Source organism: Staurois parvus, unplaced genomic scaffold (genome assembly GCF_062004578.1).
Source record: "Staurois parvus isolate SC_StPar_1 unplaced genomic scaffold, SC_StPar_1.0 ptg000111l, whole genome shotgun sequence".
NCBI lineage: Eukaryota > Metazoa > Chordata > Amphibia > Anura > Ranidae > Staurois > Staurois parvus.
This window is the reverse complement of record NW_028317907.1, coordinates 430,443-450,061: the sequence shown is the minus strand read 5'-3', so window position 1 is coordinate 450,061 and position 19,619 is coordinate 430,443. Positions and strand designations below refer to the sequence as shown.

The 19,619-nt window shown below is 43.0% G+C and overlaps 1 protein-coding gene across 2 annotated transcripts in view; it reads right to left on the bottom strand.

Moving 5' to 3' along the window:
* The window catches only part of LOC149467451 (G protein-coupled receptor 22-like), a 278,911-nt gene that overhangs the window by 160,942 nt on the left and 98,350 nt on the right, over positions 1–19,619 (bottom strand). The window contains exon 2 of one of the 2 annotated variants that reach the window (XM_089671648.1): positions 11,812–11,883. The exons of the other annotated variant lie outside the window; for it this stretch is intronic. The gene's annotated coding sequence lies outside the window, so the exon portion shown is untranslated. The remainder of the gene's footprint in view (positions 1–11,811; positions 11,884–19,619) is intronic. 2 annotated transcript variants of the gene reach the window in all.

The window sequence follows — 19,619 nt, the reverse complement described above, 5'->3', positions numbered from 1 at the left end:
GGACTAAAGGAATGTCAGGCTGTGACTGTTGGCTGATAATTTCCAGCAATGTGTAATTAATTAAGGTTACAATTCTTTAATTAAACTCGATGATGATGGGTGATACACGGAAACGCTCTCATCAAACTGATTGATGGCTTTTAGAGCCAAGCTTGACGGTTTTATGAATAAGTGACACGTTGAATGGCGTTTAGGCTCAGAACTGTACGGGAGAGATTTCGGCTCCATGTCACCGGCTAAGTGGGGGTCCAGCCGAAGGGCGTACAATTGCCAGTCTGTCTTTGTGTCATTTAGATATGTAAATACATTTGATCAGTGTAAGCAATAATTTTCATTTTTAAAGCCCAATGCCAACTTTTTTTTTGGGTTGCCTTGAGAAGAATGACAACCTCGGTGACCCTGCTGGGGGGTTTCAGCTCATTTCCTGTCCATGTGGCAGCAGAACAAGAAATAAGGAGGGCAGTTGTCACTGGGACAGCTATAAGATCATATAGACTGGTTTCACACTACTGTGCTGCGTTTTTTTTTCCCATAGTGCATTCATTTTTCTGAAAGTGCAGCAATGATGCAGCTTGCAGGACTTTTGGTGAGCTTTCAGAAAACGCACCAAAAACATGCAATCTGATAGAAAGTCTATGGAGAACCAGGGTGGATAAAAATCAATGATTTTTTTTAAAAAAATAAAAAAAATCGGATTTTTTTTAATTTAAACTCCAAAGATATGGACAGTTAGCATGGTTTGGATAAACTGCTCACCATAGCGGTATTGGGGGTATAGGGGCTCCTAGATTGTAAGCTCCCAGGATCAGGGCCCTCCTATCCCTCTTGTATTGAACTGTATTGTTGCTGTATTGTCTCCCGTTATATTGTAAAGCGCTGAGCAAACTGTTGGCGCTATATAAGTCCTGTATAATATTAAATAATGATCAGGAGAAAATGTGGCTTCTGTGCAGGGTGGATAAAAATCAATGATTTTTAAAAAAAAATCAAAAAAATCTGATTTTTTTTTATTTAAATCTGATTTTTTTATTTAAATCGGATTTTTTTAAATAAAATGCTTTTTGAGGAAAATATATTACCATCCAAAGGTTATTCCATCATGAAATAAAGATTAGTTTTTTAATTGTGTAGAATAAGGCTGTATATGTTTAATGTTTTTGGTAAATAAATTCCATGAATCCATTCACAATGTCATGCTCTTCCAGAGGTGTTTGTAGGATTATTGGGCAGTTTCTCTGCCTACAAGATATTATCACAGATGATTGGTTTACTTTTGCAGTTCTCAAAACTGAATTTGACTCAGCGGAGATCACATGCCTCTTCTTCACAGCAAAACTGTTATAACATGAACAGAGTTAAGAAAAAGACCTTCATCCTAACTTCTACAAACCTATGAATACAGAATCAACCCCTTCAGTGCTAAGGTTCAAGAAGTTCAGTGAATAGAATAGAAACAATATTTTTCTGATTGTTTGGAGTGGAATAGATCTGCATAAGAAGAAAGTGACACTAAGTGTGAGGAGGAGGGGCTGACAGTCTAAGTTTCCCAAAATATATATATTTTGTTTAGCCAAATTAGTTACCAAACATGGATGTTTAAGCAAATCACATATGCTGGAATGTTATTGTTTCAGTTGAATAAATCTATTTAAATTGTTATTAAGGTAATGATTATTTTCTCCTTCCTAAGTACAACAGAAAAGTTGTCCAAATATGAATGATTAACCTATTAAACTGGGGATAAAAAAACTAATATGAAAAGTTGTCATTCTAAAAATCTTCATCTACTTGCATATTAAAGTTATACCAGCAAGAATTAGTCTTTATGTAGAAAACTAGGATTTAAATCAAGCCTTACTGACTAGTGATTTAAATCGTGATTTAAATCAGTTTGATTTAAATCAAATCCACCCTGTGGAGAACCATGGGTTAACTACACGAAAAACTGCGAAACTGGCCATAGCATGGAGGATATAAAAGCGACTTTACATATGAAAGTCCAGAGTGATCATCTATTTGAAATCGTCAAGGAAAATCCAATGTGTTTTGGAGATTGGAGGTGGAAACCCCCTCTTTAGGGCTGAATGACCTAAAAAAAAAATATTTGGACTAGATAATATTGACCTAATCCTGACATCCATACACATATATATGGCAGCATGGCGTGCCATCACATATATGTGTAGAGCTAGCACCGTTCTTCAGAGCACACTCAGAGCTCAATGCCTGTAAAAGACAGTCATCAATGGTAATGTACATATTTTTTTCAGCTTACTAGTCCTAAAATGTGGTGGCTGCAATAATTTCCTTGGGGGGCTCTCATGTTTAGAGTGGTTTCTGATGTATAGGGGGGACTCTGATGGGATGGGACTCTTCGGACTCTAATGTGATGGGGGGCGTCCTATGTGATAGGATGCCTTTGGTATGAAGGGGGACTCTCATGAGATTGGGGGGTGGGAACTCTGGTGTGACGGGAGGACCTCTGATCTGAAGGGGGGTTCTGATAAGATTGGGGGGGCACTGGTATGATGGGAGGACCTCTGATATGATGGAGGGACCTCTGATGTGAAGGGGGCTCTATTGAGATGGGGGGACCTCTGGTGAGATGGAGGGATCTCTGATGTGATGGGAGAACTCTGATGTGAAGAGGGCTCTGGTGAGATGGGGGGGCTCTGATATGATGGAGGGGCCCTGATGTGAATAGACCTCTTAGATAAGGGGGGACCTCTGATGTGATTAAGGGGCCTCTGATGTGATTAAAGGACTTCTGGTGTGATGGAGGACCTCTGATGTGATGGAGGACCTCTGATGTGATGGGGGACCTCTGATGTGAATGGAGCTCTGATGAGATTGGGGGGGGGGGATGTCTCTGATGTGACTAAGGGACATCTGGTGTGATGTGAGACCTCTGGTGTGATGGGGGACTTCTGATGTGAAGGGGTGCTTCGATGAGATTGGGGGAGACCTCTGGTGTGATGGGAGGACCTCTGGGATGATGAGGGGACATCTGATGTGAAGAGGGCATCTGGTGTGATGGGATGACCTCTGATGTGAAGGAAGGACTTTGAAAGTGAAGGGGGGCTCAGATGAGATTCGGGGGACCTCTGGTGTGATGGGAGGAACTCTGATGTGAAGGGGGCTCTGATAAGATTGAGGAGGACCTCTGGTGTGACAGTGAGACCTCTGATGTGAAGCGGGCTCTGATAAGATGGGGGCTCTGATGTGATTAAGGGTCCTCTGGTGTGATGGGGGACCTCTGATGTGAAGGGGTGCTCTGATGAGATTGGGGAAGATCTCTGGTGTGATGGGAGGACCTCTGGTATGATGAGGGGACATCTGATGTGAAGGGGGGCCTCTGGTATGATGGGATGACCTCTGATGTGAAGGAAGGACCTCTAAAGTGAAGGGGACTCAGATGAGATTGGGGGTGACCTCTGGTAACGTGGGAGGACCTCTAATGTGAAGGGGGGACCTCTGATGTGAAGAGGGCTCTGATGAGATTAAGGGGGGGGGGTTCTGATGTGATGGAGGGGTGTCTGGTGTGAAGTGGGGGGGGGACCTCTGATGTGATGGAAGGGCCTCTGATGTGATGGGAGGACCTTTGATGTGATGGGAGGACCTTTGAAATGATGGGGGACCTCTGATGTGATGGGTGGGGAAACTCTGGTGTGATGAGAGAACCTTTGAAGTGATGGGGGACCTATGATGTGATGGGGGGGCCACTGGTGTGATAGGAGGACCTTTGATGTGATGGGGGACCTCTGATGTGATGGGGGGCCTCTGGTGTGATGGGAGGACCTTTGATGTGATGGGGAACCTCTGGTGTGATAAGGGGACCTTTGATGTAATGAAGGGGCCTCTGGTGTGATGGAGGACCTCTGATGTGAAGGGTTGTTATGAGATTGGGGGAGACCTTTGGTGTGATGGGAGGACCTCTGATGTGATGGAGGAACTCTGATATGATGGGGGACTTCTGATGTGATGGGGGACCTCTGATGTGAAGGGAGACTCTAATGAGATTGAGGGGATCTCCGATGTGAAGGGGTGCTCTGATGAGATTGGAGGGACCTCTGGTGTGACGGAGTGATCTCTGTATGATGGAGGGACCTCTGATGTGAAGGGGGTACCTGATGAGATTGGGGGGCACCCCTGATGTCATGGAGACTTCTGATGTGAAGGGGGGGCTTCTGATGGGGATGTGAAGGTAATTTCATCTAGGTGGTTTTCTGCATCATCCCAGGCTCAGCTTTTCCATTGATAAGTAAAATGTAGGGGTTTTTCTTTTTACATTTTAGACTGAGGTGCCTCAAGATTCTGCAAACGTTAAAAAGTGATGTGTGTGAAAAAAGGTTAAGAAACTCTGCTCTAGTCAACCAACCAATAGAGAGCAAATCAAAGAAGTATATGTGAAGAGGGCTCTGATGAGATTGGGGGGGGGGTTCTGATGTGATGGAGGGGCATCTGGTGTGAGGTGGGGGCGACCTCTGATGTGATCGGATGACCTTTGAGATGATGGGGGACCTCTGATGTAATGGGGGGACCTCTAGTGTGATGAGAGAACCTTTGAAGTGATGGGGGACCTATGATGTGATAGGGGGCCTCTGGTGTAATGGGAGGACCTTTGATACGATGGGGAACCTCTGGTGTGATAACGGGACCTTTGATGTGATGAAGGGGCCTCTAGTGTGATGGGGGACCTCTGATGTAAAGGGGTGTTCTGATGAGATTGGGGAAGACCTCTGGTGTGATGGGAGGACCTCTAATATGATAGAGGAACTCTGATATGATGGGGGACCTCTGATGTGATGGGGGACCTCTGATGTGAAGGGGGACTCTAATGAGATTGAGGGGATCTCTGGTATGAAGGGGTGCTCTGATGAGATTGGGGGGACCTCTGGTGTGATGAAGTGATCTCTGTATGATGGAGGGACCTCTGATGTGAAGGGGGTACCTGATGAGATTGGGGGGGTACCCCTGATGTGATGGAGACTTCTGATGTGAAGGGGGGGCTTCTGATGGGGATGTGAAGGTAATTTCATCTAGGCGGTTTTCTGCATCATCCCAGGCTCAGCTTTTCCATTGATAAGTAAAATTTAGGGTTTTTTTACATTTTAGACTGAGGTGCCTCAAGATTCTGCAAACGTTAAAAAGTGATGTGTGTGAAAAAAGGTTAAGAAACTCTGCTCTAGTCAACCAACCAATAGAGAGCAAATCGGAGAAGTATATTGTTAGGGTGTTCACAGGGGCGGACTGTCAACTCATGGGGCCCCCAGGCAATAGGGGATCATGGGCCCCCTGTGTCCTCACCAGGAGCGGACTGACAACTCATGGGGCCCACGGGCAATAGGGGATCATGGGGCCCCTGTGTCCTCACCAGGGGAAGACTGACAACTCATGGGGCCCCCAGGCAATAGGGGATCATGGGGCCCCTGTGTCCTCACCAGGGGCAGACCGACAACTCATGGGGCCCCTGGGCAACAGGGGATCATGGGCCCCCTGTGTCCTCACCAGGGGCGGACTGACAACTCATGGGGCCCCCAGGCAATGGGGGATCATGGGGCCCCTGTGTCCTTGCCCAAACTAAAAAAAGCCTATGAAAAAGGTACCAGGGGCATCTCATGGGGCCCCCTACTGACCCCGGGCCCTCGGGCAGTGCCCAAGTGCTGGAATGGTCAGTCCGCCCCTGGGTGTTCATTCACTTTAACAATCTATGTGAGCATCTCGGGTGTGTTGCTGTACAATACCTGCCCACCTTCTCTACAATGGGGTAATAGATACCGGCTTATTGGAGGACCTCACATTTCCAGCCGATAACAAGAATCCCTTCTCAGGTTGTGTTCAGACAGCCGCAGCTCTAAAGGAATGTTTATTACAACGTTGATAAGAAATTGCAGTACAATGGCCTTATCTAACCATTCTCCCTTTCTCTGGAATACCCCTGTGGTATTGTAGACTTAATGGGTTGAGTGTCGGCATTGTGTGCTCACTTCTGACCTCCTAACAAGCGCATTATGTACACCCCGCGCAATTACAGGTAGTACGGAGGGTGGCATACACACACCACACATTTAGCTATCAGTAATTCTCAGAGGATCTGTAATTTTGTGAATTCTTAGACTTTGTGTACCTACTAAGACATTACAGAATATGCTGGAAAACATAATTGTATAATCCCGAGAAAGTTACCTAGCCCACGCATTCCACTTCCATTAAACTTAAAAGCTTAACTCCGGGAAAGGTAAAATATATTTTTGCAGTGCCCCCTCACCCCACCCCCATCCACACTGCAAGGTAAATGATCATTTATTCTAGGAGTACAGGGGTAAGCTGTATTACTTACATCATTTGTGGCTCTGGTGGGCTCCAACGCTGTCCTCAAGTTGGTGGCTGTGGGCAGACCCTTAGAGTCATCACACACGGTACATGGGCTATTAACCCAGTAATAACCTGCCACCATGGCCCATAGATGGTTTTTTTAACAATTTATCTCACAGGGCTCATTTACACTTGCTTGGACTTCTGGGATGCTTCAGTAAAGCTTGGCAAATGCCCTGTGTGTATGTTGATTTTCAATTTGTTTTAAAGGGGCCCAGTAGAACCCCAGTTCAGTAGTATCCCCACTCAGCAGATCTCCAGCTCATTGATACCCTCTTTCAACAGATTCCCAGCTTATAGGTATCCTCGTTCAGCAGATCTCCTGCTCAGTAGTATCCCCACTCAGCAGATCTCCAGCTCATTGATACCCTCTTTCAGCAGATTCCCAGCTTATAGGTATCCTCGTTCAGCAGATCTCCTGCTCAGTAGTATCCCCACTCAGCAGATCCCATAGTGACACTGTACTACTTGTGGGGGGTGATGAAGATTTTTTTTCTTCTTTTTTACACTGATTGCTTTTACTCCCATTAACTCTGTAAAAGCAATCATTTCTCCTCTCTGGCTGCATTCTTGCAGCCATTGAAAAATACTGTGAGAGCTGTGATTGGTCACAGCTTGTCACATGGTACATGGCTGTTGTGAATAACCCTGTACCATGTGATCTGTGTGATCATTCACAGATTTCATATGTAGTAAGCAATGATGTCAGAAGTGACATCTTGCTTACTACTATTATTTATATTATTATTTATGTTTTTGTTTTTTTTTTTAACATACTGTCGTCCTAGCAGTACAGTGTCACCATGGTGACACTGTACTACTTTTGGGGGGTGAAGAAGATTTTTTTTTTTACACTGATTGCTTTTACTCCCATAAACTCTGTAAAAGCAATCATTTCTCCTCTCTGGCTGCATTCTTGCAGCCATTGAAAAATACTGTGAGAGCTGTGATTGGTCACAGCTTGTCACATGGTACATGGCTGTTGTGAATAACCCTGTACCATGTGATCTGTGTGATCATTCACAGATTTCATATGTAGTAAGCAATGATGTCAGAAGTGACATCTTGCTTACTACTATTATTTATATTATTATTTATGTTTTTTTTTTTTTTTTTTAACATACTGTCGTCCTAGCAGTACAGTGTCACCATGGTGACACTGTACTACTTTTGGGGGGTGAAGAAGATTTTTTTTTTACACTGATTGCTTTTACACCCATAAAGGCTGTAAAAGCAATCATTTCTCCTCTCTGGCTGCATTCTTGCAGCCATTGAGAAATACTGTGAGAGCTGTGATTGGTCACAGCTTGTCACATGGTACAAGGCTGTTGTGAATAGCCCTGTACCATGTGATCTCTGTGATCATTCACAGATTTCACACGTAGTAAGCAATGATGTCAGGAAGTGACATCTTGCTTACTACTATTCATGTAATCACTGATTGACCAATCAGTGATCACATGAATCGGGATCTCACACAGAGGTCCCATACAGCGATCTGTGTTCTGCTATGTCTGGAGGACACAGCAGGCACCGATCGCGGTGCCGCACGCTCCCAGGGAGCGCGTACAGGCAATGGAAGCAGGGGGATGTTTAGAAATGTCCACCCACTTTGGCAGCGCTCCCGTCTGGCTGAATATCTACATGGGCCGGATGGGAATTGGTTAAACAGGACTGTAAGTGTACCATTTTATTTAGTGTCAGAGGCTTTGATTGGCATTCAGAATGCCTTAAAAAAGAGTGTCCAGTGTCATATTTTGAAGCCAGTGTAACCAAGCCTTTATTGTTTCAGAAAATTTTACAAAACGAGTCAGTGCATCTGCAACGGTAAACAACTTTAGAAAAAAGACAATTCTGCTGTACCCTACCAAACAAGCCAACAATCACTACAACCATCGGAGGCAAAACAATGTCCCCAGCTTCAGGAGGCGTACATAGATAAAGGACTCAGTTCTGATCCAGAATTAATAGGTTAGATGTCTTTAGATATTATAAAGCCCCACAAAAACAAAGGACACATTTTGTTTACTGGCGGTAAACTCATATATGAGGAACTGAAACCTACACAAAGGGCTATTCACCTACTAAGGTATTGTAAATAGAGCAGTGAGTTAGGCCCCATGTACACGGGACACTTCTGAACAATGGAAACTGACTGCTGGAAAACGTAGGTTAAAAAACGTTTGTTTAGCCTTGTTTGCATTGTTTATGTGCGTTTGCGTTTAGAAGCGTTTTTTAAAGATAAGCACAGGAGAACCTCGAAAATGCCCAGAATGCACTGAAAAGTGGTAAATTATTAACTATTTCAGACTGTTTCAGAGAAATACAGAGAGTAGAAGCAGAGACAGCAGTATGTGTTGAGATTATCTTAGGTGTGAGTTGCTCATTAACATTTCTTTTGTTTCCAAGGATGGGAAAGGTGTCTGGTGGAGGGAGTCATTAAGGCCACCTGGCAGGGGGTCTTCATGAGGAATTTGAGGTGTGAATGGTCATTAACATATCTTTTGTTTCCAAGGGTGAGAGAGGTCTGAGGTGTGAATTGGTCATTACAATGTGTGACAAGCTTGGTAGGAACATCCTGTGTTCAGTGTTTTGTCCATATGAGCAGCTTGAAAATTCTTTGCATGCATTTTTCATGACGAAAAAAGGCTCTGGACAGCATTGGGAACTGGAAGAGTTAAAAAAAAATTTCAAACGCAAACGCTTATAAACGTGATTTGCCACGTTTAGCTGTGTTTACAAGCGTTTTGCATTTAAAACACTGATAAAATCGACAGCTGAATGCAGGTTTGGTGCGTTAAAAAAAATGACTGTAAACTCAAATGCCTCTAAACGACTGTAAACGAAGATGTGTACACGGACACATAGGAAAACATTAGGGAGAGTTCAGGGGCTGCTGAAAAAAATCCTGAACACCTCCTAAACGTGAGTTTATCAGCTGCAGTGTACATGAGCCCTTTGGCTGCATTATCGGGACTCTCCAAACAAGCCGTCCAAACCTTATTAAATTTGGATAGGCATCCTCTGCTGTTATAAGTAGCTTTTTACAAGGGAAGAACAGAGTTCACCAAAGACGTCCAGTTAGCCAAGGTGGGTGATGCAGGAGATTTTCAGTGCAAAACAATCAATTTTCTAGCATAAAAAAGTAAAATTCCAAGTAACGTCCTAGTTACTCTCTTCAGAGCTAAAGGTTCCACTAGACTCAACAGGCACAATGATATATCCACACACTGGAGAATGTAGGACCAGTATACCTCTATAATGGGGCCCTTTGAAAACATGAATGAAGTCTGCATGTATACAGGACCATCTCCAACACGCACTTGTATGGTCTACAGAAAGTGTACTCATCCTGACTGGCATGAGATAGTATCTATGAAGTATTTTAAATTGCACATTGTCATAATTGGTGTTGCCAATCTGATGTCTGTTGCCCAAGCTTCCCTGCATTTAGCTAGGCCATGCGAAGATGGCTGTTGTAAGGCCTTCTACAATGTAAAGTGAGCCTCCGTTGAAGCCTCCTCACAGAAGAACCTCCTTTCTAGTAGTCACTAAACGAAGTGAGGTTAGGTCAAACTGGAAGGAGCAGGCATGTCGCAATTGAATGTATCGAAAAAGTACCAGTTACAAAGGGTATAATTGATTTCAGTGCCACAAAGGAAGGGAAGTTATCATCAAAAAACAAATCCTTCAGGATCTTAATACCCCTAGATGGCCAGATGGCAGGGCCTGGAAGCTGGAAGAGATGGTGAAGATTCAGGTTATTCCACAGAGGGGTATGAGGTGACTAGCTGTTTCTATTAGATGCAAGAAGCACCTGGGTTTTATTCCATGCCTTAAAAGTGGCTCCCAAAGTACGAGTAAGGGGGGTATGGGATATGGCTGCCTCTATACAGAAGAAATTGTAATGCTTCATAAAATCCCAGAACTGCAACCTGTGCTACCACAGACACTTTGTCCTTGGCCCAAAACTGTTTAGAGAGAAAGCTGGGGGGTGGGGAGACCGGTCAAAAGGCTTGAGGGACTCTGTTGGAGCCAGTAATAGGTTAAGTAAGACACCTTATTCCTGAACCCCTAGACTAAATCAACATTTAACCCTGGTCGTGCAGGGGGTAGAATGGTCACTGCTTGGGTGGATTTTTTCTAAGTCCTGGAGTTCAGATTTAACGGTCCACTCCATGGAGGTATGTTGTTGCTGTTGAATATGACTTAGCAGAATTAGAAAGGATTCTCGAACTCTGACTTTGGCACATTTATATCTACAAAAGATGAACAAGATGATTCATAGGGCTTACTTCACTCCTGCCCAACTGTTTCAAATTGGTGAGAAACCTATCTCCATCATAATTGTCAGGAAGGAGACATTCTTCACATGGTCTGCGAATGTCCCAAAATGAGACCTTTTTGGTTACATTACTGAAAATCTGTCCCACAACTTCACTATTCCAACATGGTGCCATTTGGGAGTCTTTGGTGATATAGACTGCCAAAAAACTATTTTATGCCAGGAACAGACCATTGTCGTAAACTGGACATCCTTCAAAGTCTTAGATGTCAGTGTCTGGGAATTTTTGAAAAAAAAGTTCTGCCCCTCTATAGATTAGACCAGGGGTCTCCAAACTTTCTAAAAAAAGGGCCAGTTAACAGTCTTTCCAACTTTAGGGAGGCTGGACTGTGGGAAGTCAGAGAAGAAAATGTCCTGGCTTCACTGGGAGTAAACAATTACTGATTTTAGGAATGAGGGGAGGTACAGTACCCCATCGCTGGTGTCGGTGGAAGGAATAGTTCTCTATCATTGGTGTCAATGGGAGGAATAGTGACCCATCCTTGGTGTCAATGGAAGGAATTGTGGCACATTGTTGGTGTCAGTGGTTAGAATTGTGGCCTATCATTGGTGTAAGTGGGAGGAACAGTGCCCCACCACTGGTGGTAATTGGAGTAATGATGCCCCATGGTTGATGTCATTGGAAGGAATTGTATCCCAGCACTGGTGTCAGTGAGAGGAACTGTGTACCAATGTAGGTGTTAGTGCAAGGAATAGTGCCCAACTACTGGTATCAGTGGAAGGAATTTTGCCCTATCATTTGTGTTTTTGGAAGGAATTGTGCCCCATTGTATGCGTCAGCGAGAGAAATAGTACCCCAACATTGGTGTCAATGGGAGGAATAGTGCCCCATTGTTGGTGATATTAGGTGGAATTGTAGAATCGTATACTATCATTTGTGTAAATGGGAGGATTTGTGCCCCATTGTTGGTGTCAGTGGCAGGAATGATGTCCCATTGATGGAGTCAGTGGATAGAATAGTGCCCCAAGGAAAGGGCCACATTTGGCCCCCCTGCCACAGTTTGGAGACCACTGGATTAAACTAAAGGATTTTCTACTAAATTTCTTGTTCCAACCCTTGTGAGCACCATATTTCCACCTGATGTTCTTACCTGTGGTAGCTCCAGTTCTTCATTTGTATTATGAACGTTCAATATCTAAGGGCAGATGGATTCCAGAAGGTACTGTAAATGCAAAATGCATCATCTTACTCAAGATAACCATGATTAGAAATGCTAGGGGGGGGTGGGTTCAAAGTGATTTCTCAACAATATGAGCATAGACACATGGATGGATGGTTGGGTTTGAGTTGAATATTAAAAAGCAATTGAACATTTTCAGTTTGTGGTGTTCAGATACAGTTAAGTTCTACTTTATTGAGCACAAAACTTCATTATTTGATGTTTTCCTTATATCTTTCTGAAATTCTCTTTTAAAGAACTCATACTATAACCAATACATGATTATAGTTACCCTTCCATTCTTAAGTGTCTGAACCAGTATATGATTACATGGTAGCCTATACCCCAGGATAAATGAATATGTAGCCTGTGCCCTGTACTGTAGGATTAAGCATTTTTTTTCCAAAGTAGGTGCTACTCAGGGTTCCCTTTGGGACTTCTCATATGACCAAATGCCGAGGCACTGGTCATTTGTCCCAAGCTAAAGAGGGAGGCAGAGCTGTTAACTGGTCAGCAGTGCTTCATCAACAGTCACCTAGTCCCCTTCAGCTGATCTCCCCCAACCAATGCCTTGGCAACTGTCCACATGACTGCCTTCAGAAGACGCTTGAAACATCAGTTTTTTTCATGAAAGGATGACAACATATAAAAATAATATTTATGACTTATTATTTACGCAGATCTTCTACCATCTACTTGTAGGACAATCAGGATGAGGGTAGGGAGGTCTAATTATCATGCTGGTCCACTTTAACGGGTGCATCAAGCTGTTTGGCTGCGGTGGTTCTGTCATTTAAAGAAAGCCTACAGATAATTAAACATGACATAGTGTCAGATTGTTAAAAAAATGTATAAAATTTTATGAATTAAACATATAATTTTTTTTTACATTTGCCAGTGGCTGATCGTGAAAGGAGGGGCCGAGTGACACCCCAGAAAGCTGGAAAACATAGCTGGACATGGACTGTATAATTTTCATCTTTTTTTTTTGCTCAACAATTAAAACATCTAAATAAGCAGAGCAGCTGATGTGGAACAGTAAGATGATGACGCCAGAATTCAATTACATGGAGCTGTCACCGCACTTGAGAGTGCTAACAAGAGACGAATAATGAGATCCTTATTGGCCAATAATTCAACTTTACACTTCACTCCAGATTGAATGGTGAGCCCATTGATAATAATTATACCACTTAAAAAAAAAAACAAATTGTTCCTCTGCCTTGGAAAGGGAAAGAACAGCTGTGATACTGTATAAACAATGCACTTAGTACACCAGGTATTACCAAATTGAAGGACCCACTGAATTTTAGTTTTATTGTTCACATATTCACGTAGAATGTTGGCCTTCCATTAAAAAAAAAAATGTGCTGCAACACTTAACCACTTCAAGTCCGGACACTTTTATCCCCTTCCCGTCCAGGCCAATTTTCAGCTTTCAGCGCTGTTGCACTTTGAATGACAATTGCGCGGTCATGCAACACTGTACCCATATGAATTTTTTTTTTAAATTTGGAGACAGAAAACTTTATTTTGGTGGCATTTATTCACCACTGGGATTTTTATTTTTTTTTTGCTATATAAATGCAAAAGTTCAAAAGTTTTGAAAAAATGTTTTTCTTAGAACATTTTGCAAATAAATAATCTTTCTTCCTAAATCTTTTCCAAAATTTATTCAGTTATCTTATTAGTAAAAAAAAAAAACAAATTAGTTTATAACCAAAAATTATAATTTTTCAAAAAAATCTTTTTACATTTTATTTATATTATTATTTATGTTTTTTTTTTTTTAACATACTGTCATCCTAGCAGTACAGTGTCACCATGGTGACACTGTTCTACTTTTGGGGGGGTGAAGAAGATTTTTTTTTTTTTACACTGATTGCTTTTACACCCATAAAGGCTGTAAAAGCAATCATTTCTCCTTCTCTCTGGCTGCATTCTTGCAGCCATTGAGAAATACTGTGAGAGCTGTGATTGGTCACAGCTTGTCACATGGTACAAGGTTGTTGTGAATAGCCTTGTCCCATGTGACCTCTGTGATCATTCACAGATTTCACACATAGTAAGAAATGATGTCAAAAGTGACATCTTGCTTACACCTATTCATGTGATCACTGATTGGCCAATCAGTGATCACATGATTCGGACCTCACACAGAGGTCCCGTACAGCGATCAGTGTTCCGCGGTGTCTTCCGGAGCGCAGTGCCGCGCGCTCCCAGTGAGCGTGCACAATCCAAAATGGTGGGCGCCGTTTATGATCGCCAACCTGCCCCTGGACTGCCACCGTCCGGCCATTTATATACAACGGTCGGTCGGGAAGTGATTAATAGGGTTGATTTACTAGAACTGGACAGTTCAAAATCTGATGCAGCTCAGTATAGAAACCAATCAGCTTCCAGCTTTTTTTGTCAAAGCTTCATTGAACAAGCTGGTTGGCTACAATGCAGCTGTACCAGAATTTGCACTCTCCAGTTTTAGTAAATCAACCCCAATGTGTATCTAAATCCAAGAATTAAAATGTGATATATTGCAGCTTACCAATCTTTAGGTGTGATGGTTGCATGAGTTTTCTTTTTTTCAAGCTAAGTTCATTTTCTACAAGTACAGAAAAATACCAGCTGACCTTGCTCATGGTGCAGCAAAGCTAAGAAAGAACAGCCCCCTTTAGGTCCGGACATGGGCAGCAAGGTGCACATCTGGTGGACCCGCCCGAAGGTGCGCCACTGTAGATAACGTTGTATATCAAGATGAACTCAATCTTAGTGATCAACCTAGGAAATGACCCTTGGGACTCGGTAGGCCCTTCTCCATCAATCCATTGAAGACATCCATCGTTGTAGCCATACACTTACAGTATAAGGGCTCATGTACACTGCAGCTGATAAACTCACATTTAGGAGCTGTTAAGCGTTTTTTTCAGCTGCCCCTGAACTCTCCCTAATGTTTTCCTATGTGTCCATGTACACATCTTCGTTTACAGGCATTTGAGTTTACAGTTGTGTTTTTGAACGCAGAAAACTTGCATTCAGCAGTCGATTTTATCAGCGTTTCACACTCAGAATGCTTGTAAATGCGGAAAATCGCATTTATAAGCATTTGCTAACTTTTCCAGTTCCCGATGCTGTCCAGAGCCTTTTTTCATCATGAAAAATGCATGCAAAGCATTTTCAAGGTACTCAAATGGACAAAACACTGAACAGAGGATGTTCCTACCAGGCTTGTCACACATTGTAATGACCAATTCACACCTCAGACCTCTCCCACCATTGGAAACAAAAGATATGTTAATGGACAATTCACACCTCAAATTCCTCATGAAGACCCCCTGCCAGGTGACCTTACTGACTCCCTCCACCAGACACCTTTCCCACCCTTGGAAACAAAAGAAATGTTAATGAGCAACTCACACCTAAGCTAATCTCAACACATACTGCTGTCTCTGCTTCTACTCTCTGTATTTCTCTGAAACAGTCTGAAATAGTTAATAAGTTACCACTTTTCAGTGCATTCTGGGCATTTGGGAGGTTCTCCTGTGCTTATCTTTAAAAAACGCTTCTAAAAGGCGCATAAACGCGTTATGCAAATGCGGCTAAACCGTTTTTTTAACCTATGGTTTCCAGCAGACAGTTTCCATCTTTCAGAAGTGTCCCCTGTACATGGGGTGTAATACTAATATTTACTACCAAAAAACTCATTGCCCACGCATATAAATCTATATCTCTCAATTTTCTGGTGGTCAGGAGCCATATACAGGGCTGTGATATGGGTGAGCCCAGGATTAACAGCCACCTGTGTAGTCTTTATTTTAAGAGCCTTAAATGAAAACAGCTAGCCTCATCACAGAAAAATGAAACACAAACAGTCCATACTTCTGGAAAATACAAGTAAGATTTCAGCTCACTGCCATCACACCACAGGAATTGTTACGTTCTCGCCTGCTCGAAGGTCCAGTTGCAAGAGCTCAGCAACTGTGCCTCGGTCACAGGCCAGTCCACACTTCTCACACAGGTGTGTCCTACTCCACTCTAGGATACCTAGGATTTGTCTCGGCAGAACATTTATCTATCCATTTCAGTTGTATCTGACCCTTGGCAATTGCATGGACCGTCACTTGTAAGTGACTTTTTTATCCATGCAATTATTTTACAGGGTAGGTTGCCAGGTCTTTCCCCAACCCCTACCATGCAGGAGATCCCACATGGCCAGGGATGAAACTAGGACAATTTAGACAGGAGCCAGTTAACCTACCAGCATGTCTTTGGAGTGTGGCTGGAAACTGGAGTACCCAGAGGAAATCCATGGAGAACATGCAAACTCCATGCAGGAGGCACCATGGCTGGGAATTGAACCCATGACCCAATTACTGCAAGGCAGAAGTGCTAACCACTAAGCCACTGTGCAGCCCAGGCAGGACTTACTGTATGTTTAACATGTGACTTTTTTCCCTCTTGTAAGGAAGGCCCAGAGTAAGAAGAAAGAAGAGCAGAACGAAGGGCCGGCATGACAGGGGTTAAAGGGGGTTGGGAGAGGCAGAGTCCCATTAGCATAAGGGGGAGTCAAAATAGTTAAGGAAGGAGTGGGGTGATCTACGAGTGGTGGTCTTACAGGGTGTGGCAGGGTTTTTTTCCAGTCTGGCAAACGTCCCTCCCGCCCGTTGTTTTATGGTTTGTGGTTGTGCTATATAGGTGCTGGGGGACGTTTGGCGAGGTGCAAGGTCCTTGTTGGTTACGGTGGGCACGGGAAAAGGCACTTTGTAGGAACCTGTCTGAGGTACGGCTTCCAGCTGTGCTGGTGGGGGTATCTGCGGTGGTGTCTCCGAGTCGGTGATGTTGCGGCTGGAGGCCTAGTTAAGCTGTACGCAGGTATTCGTTTTTCTTGATGCCTATTGGGACCTTGCAAGAACGTATGTTTATACTGTGCTTTTCTGTTATTTAAAAAAAATGTTATTTATTGATGGTTGTAATAAAAGGCTGGTTTCGGGCGATTAACTCCATTTGTTGTCAGTGTGGTTACTTAGGTTAAGGATGGGGGGTAGGTATTGATTGAGTGGGACTTACAAGCCATCTTTAGTCCCCTGGTCATGTTATAAGTCTTTTCTGTTATACCCGGCTGTTTGTAGCCTTTAAACAATTACATTCATTTCACAGGCAGTTCAATTACGTACGGCATTACACAATGGCAAGGTTCCTTTTCTTCGTCTTATTTACAAAACAGTTCTTCCGGAACATGTCTGAAATAGGTGAGCCTGAGTTTTGTACATGTTGCAAAATAACCGCTCAGTAAATAAGTTGAAGAAAAGAAACCTTGCCTCCGTGTAATTCTGAACGTAATTTAGCCGCCTGTGAAGTGAATGTAATTGCTTAAAGGCTGCAGGCAGCCAGGCACTGGATGGTAAAATGACAAAACTCAGGCTCACCTATTTCAGTCATGTAATGCAATCGAACTCACTGGAGAAGGCAATTATCCTCAGATTGGTTAGCAGCAAAAGGAAGCCAGAGAGCCTGATGGTTAGACACCATAAAAGCCAATACCAGCCAGAACATCAAAAAAGGTCCTACATGCTTCGATAGATGATTGATTTCTTTTTCCAAACAATCTTTTACGATAAGAATAATTGATTTATAAACAACAACCCATTCGATCGATACACCATACATGGGGAAGTGGGCTTCGATTGAAAGTTACGATTGTAAACTAACAATCAATCATCTAAAAAATTGAAACAAGATTGCATTCATAAACAAAGAATTTCAGTGCTGTTGACCATTGCAAAGCAATCAATAATTTTCCACCCTGACAGATCAACTTAGTTTCATCTAAACAGAGTCTAAAACGATCGGAAGTTATGACTATTTAGTTGTTTGCAGATTTCATAGTTTTGATCAAATTACTAGATTAAAAAATTTACGTTTGCAAGGAGTGTCTCATAGAAGCATAGAGAGTTGGACATGAGTTAATACAGTAGGGTTACACAACTCAGTAGTAGATTCCATACAGATGGTACAGTTCATTCCAAAGATTTAGCAGATCACAGTTCACAAATAAATGGTAATTGTCCATACCAATGTAGTAATTTACAGTTACCAACATCAGGTGCTAAAAGAGGGAATGAGCTTCTGCTGTAGTGCTATATGTTCCAGATCATGGGTGCGTACATTTTTTCCAAGACTTAAGCCTCAACAAGTGCGACCTTCCAAGGAGGTGCACATTCTCAACCCACATTCTACATCTTTGTTTTTAAACTCTCATCTTAAGTCACCTTATGTCTCTTCCTAGGAACTGTATCATAGGTCATTTTAGGTCTTATCTTTGGACCTATATATATTAGGTCATTTTAGGTCTTATCTTAGGAACTACATCTTAGATCATCTTAGGATCTACGTCTTAGGTCATTTTAGGTCTCATCTTAGGAACTAAATCTTAGATCATCTGAAGTCTCATCTTAGGACCTACATCTTAGCTCACTTTGATTTCATCTTAGGACCTACATCTTAGAACCTACATCTTAGGTAATTTTAGGTCTAATCTCAAGTCTCAGCTTAGTACCTACATCTTAGCTCACATTGATTTCATCTTAGGACCTACATCGTTGCTCACTTTGATTCCATCTTAGGACCTACATCTTAAAACCTACATCTTAGGTCATTTTAGGTCTAATCTCAAGTCTCATCTTAGTACCTACATCTTAGCTCACTTTGATTTCATCTTAGGACCTACATCTTAGGACCTACATCTTAGGTAATTTTAGGTCTCATCTCAAGCCTCATTTTTGGGCTGAAATTTTTGGTCATTTTAGATTTCATCTTAGGACCTACATCTATTCTGTTCTATTGGATTTAGGTCAGGCGAGCGTGGGGGCCATTCAATTGTATAATTTCCTTCATCCTCCAGGAACTACCTGCATACTCTCGCCACATGAGGCCGGGCAAAGTCATGCACTGGGAAGAACCCAGGCCCCACTGAACCAGCGTATGGTCTGACAATGGGTCCAAAGTTTTCTTCCCGATATCTAATGGCAGTCAGGGTGCCATTGTCTAGCCTGTAGAGGTCTGTGTGTCCCTCCATGGATATGCCTTCCCAGACCATCACTGACCCACCACCAAAACGGTCATGCTGAACGATGTTACAGGCAACATAACATTCTCCACACCTTCTTCAGACCCTTTCAAGTCTGTCACATGTGCACAGGGTGAACCTGCTCTCATCTGTGAAAAGCAAAGGGTGCCAGTGGCGGACCTGCCAATTCTGGACCTTCTACGGCCCTGTCCAGCTCTCCTAGAGTAACTGCCTGTCTCCTGGAATCTCCTCCATGCTCTTGAGACTGTACTGGGAAACCCAACAAACCTTCTGGCGATGGTACGTATTTATGTACCATCCTGGAGGAGTTGGATTGCCTGTGCAACCTCTGTAGGGTCCAGGTATCGCCTCATGCTACCAGTAGTGACTCTGACCCTAGCCATATGCAAAACTAGTGAAAAACAGTCAGGAAAGATGAGTAGGGACAAAAATGTCAGTGGCCTCCACCTATAAAACCATTCCTGTTTTGGGGGTCTTCTCATTGTTGCCCATCTAGTGCACCTGTTGTTAATTTCATTAACACCAAAGCAGCTGAAACTGATTAACAATCCCCTCTGCTACTTAACTGACCAGATCAATATCCCAGGAGTTCCGTTGACTTGATGCTATATGCTGATTAAAAAGTGTTCTTTTAACCCTTTTGAGCAGTGTATATATG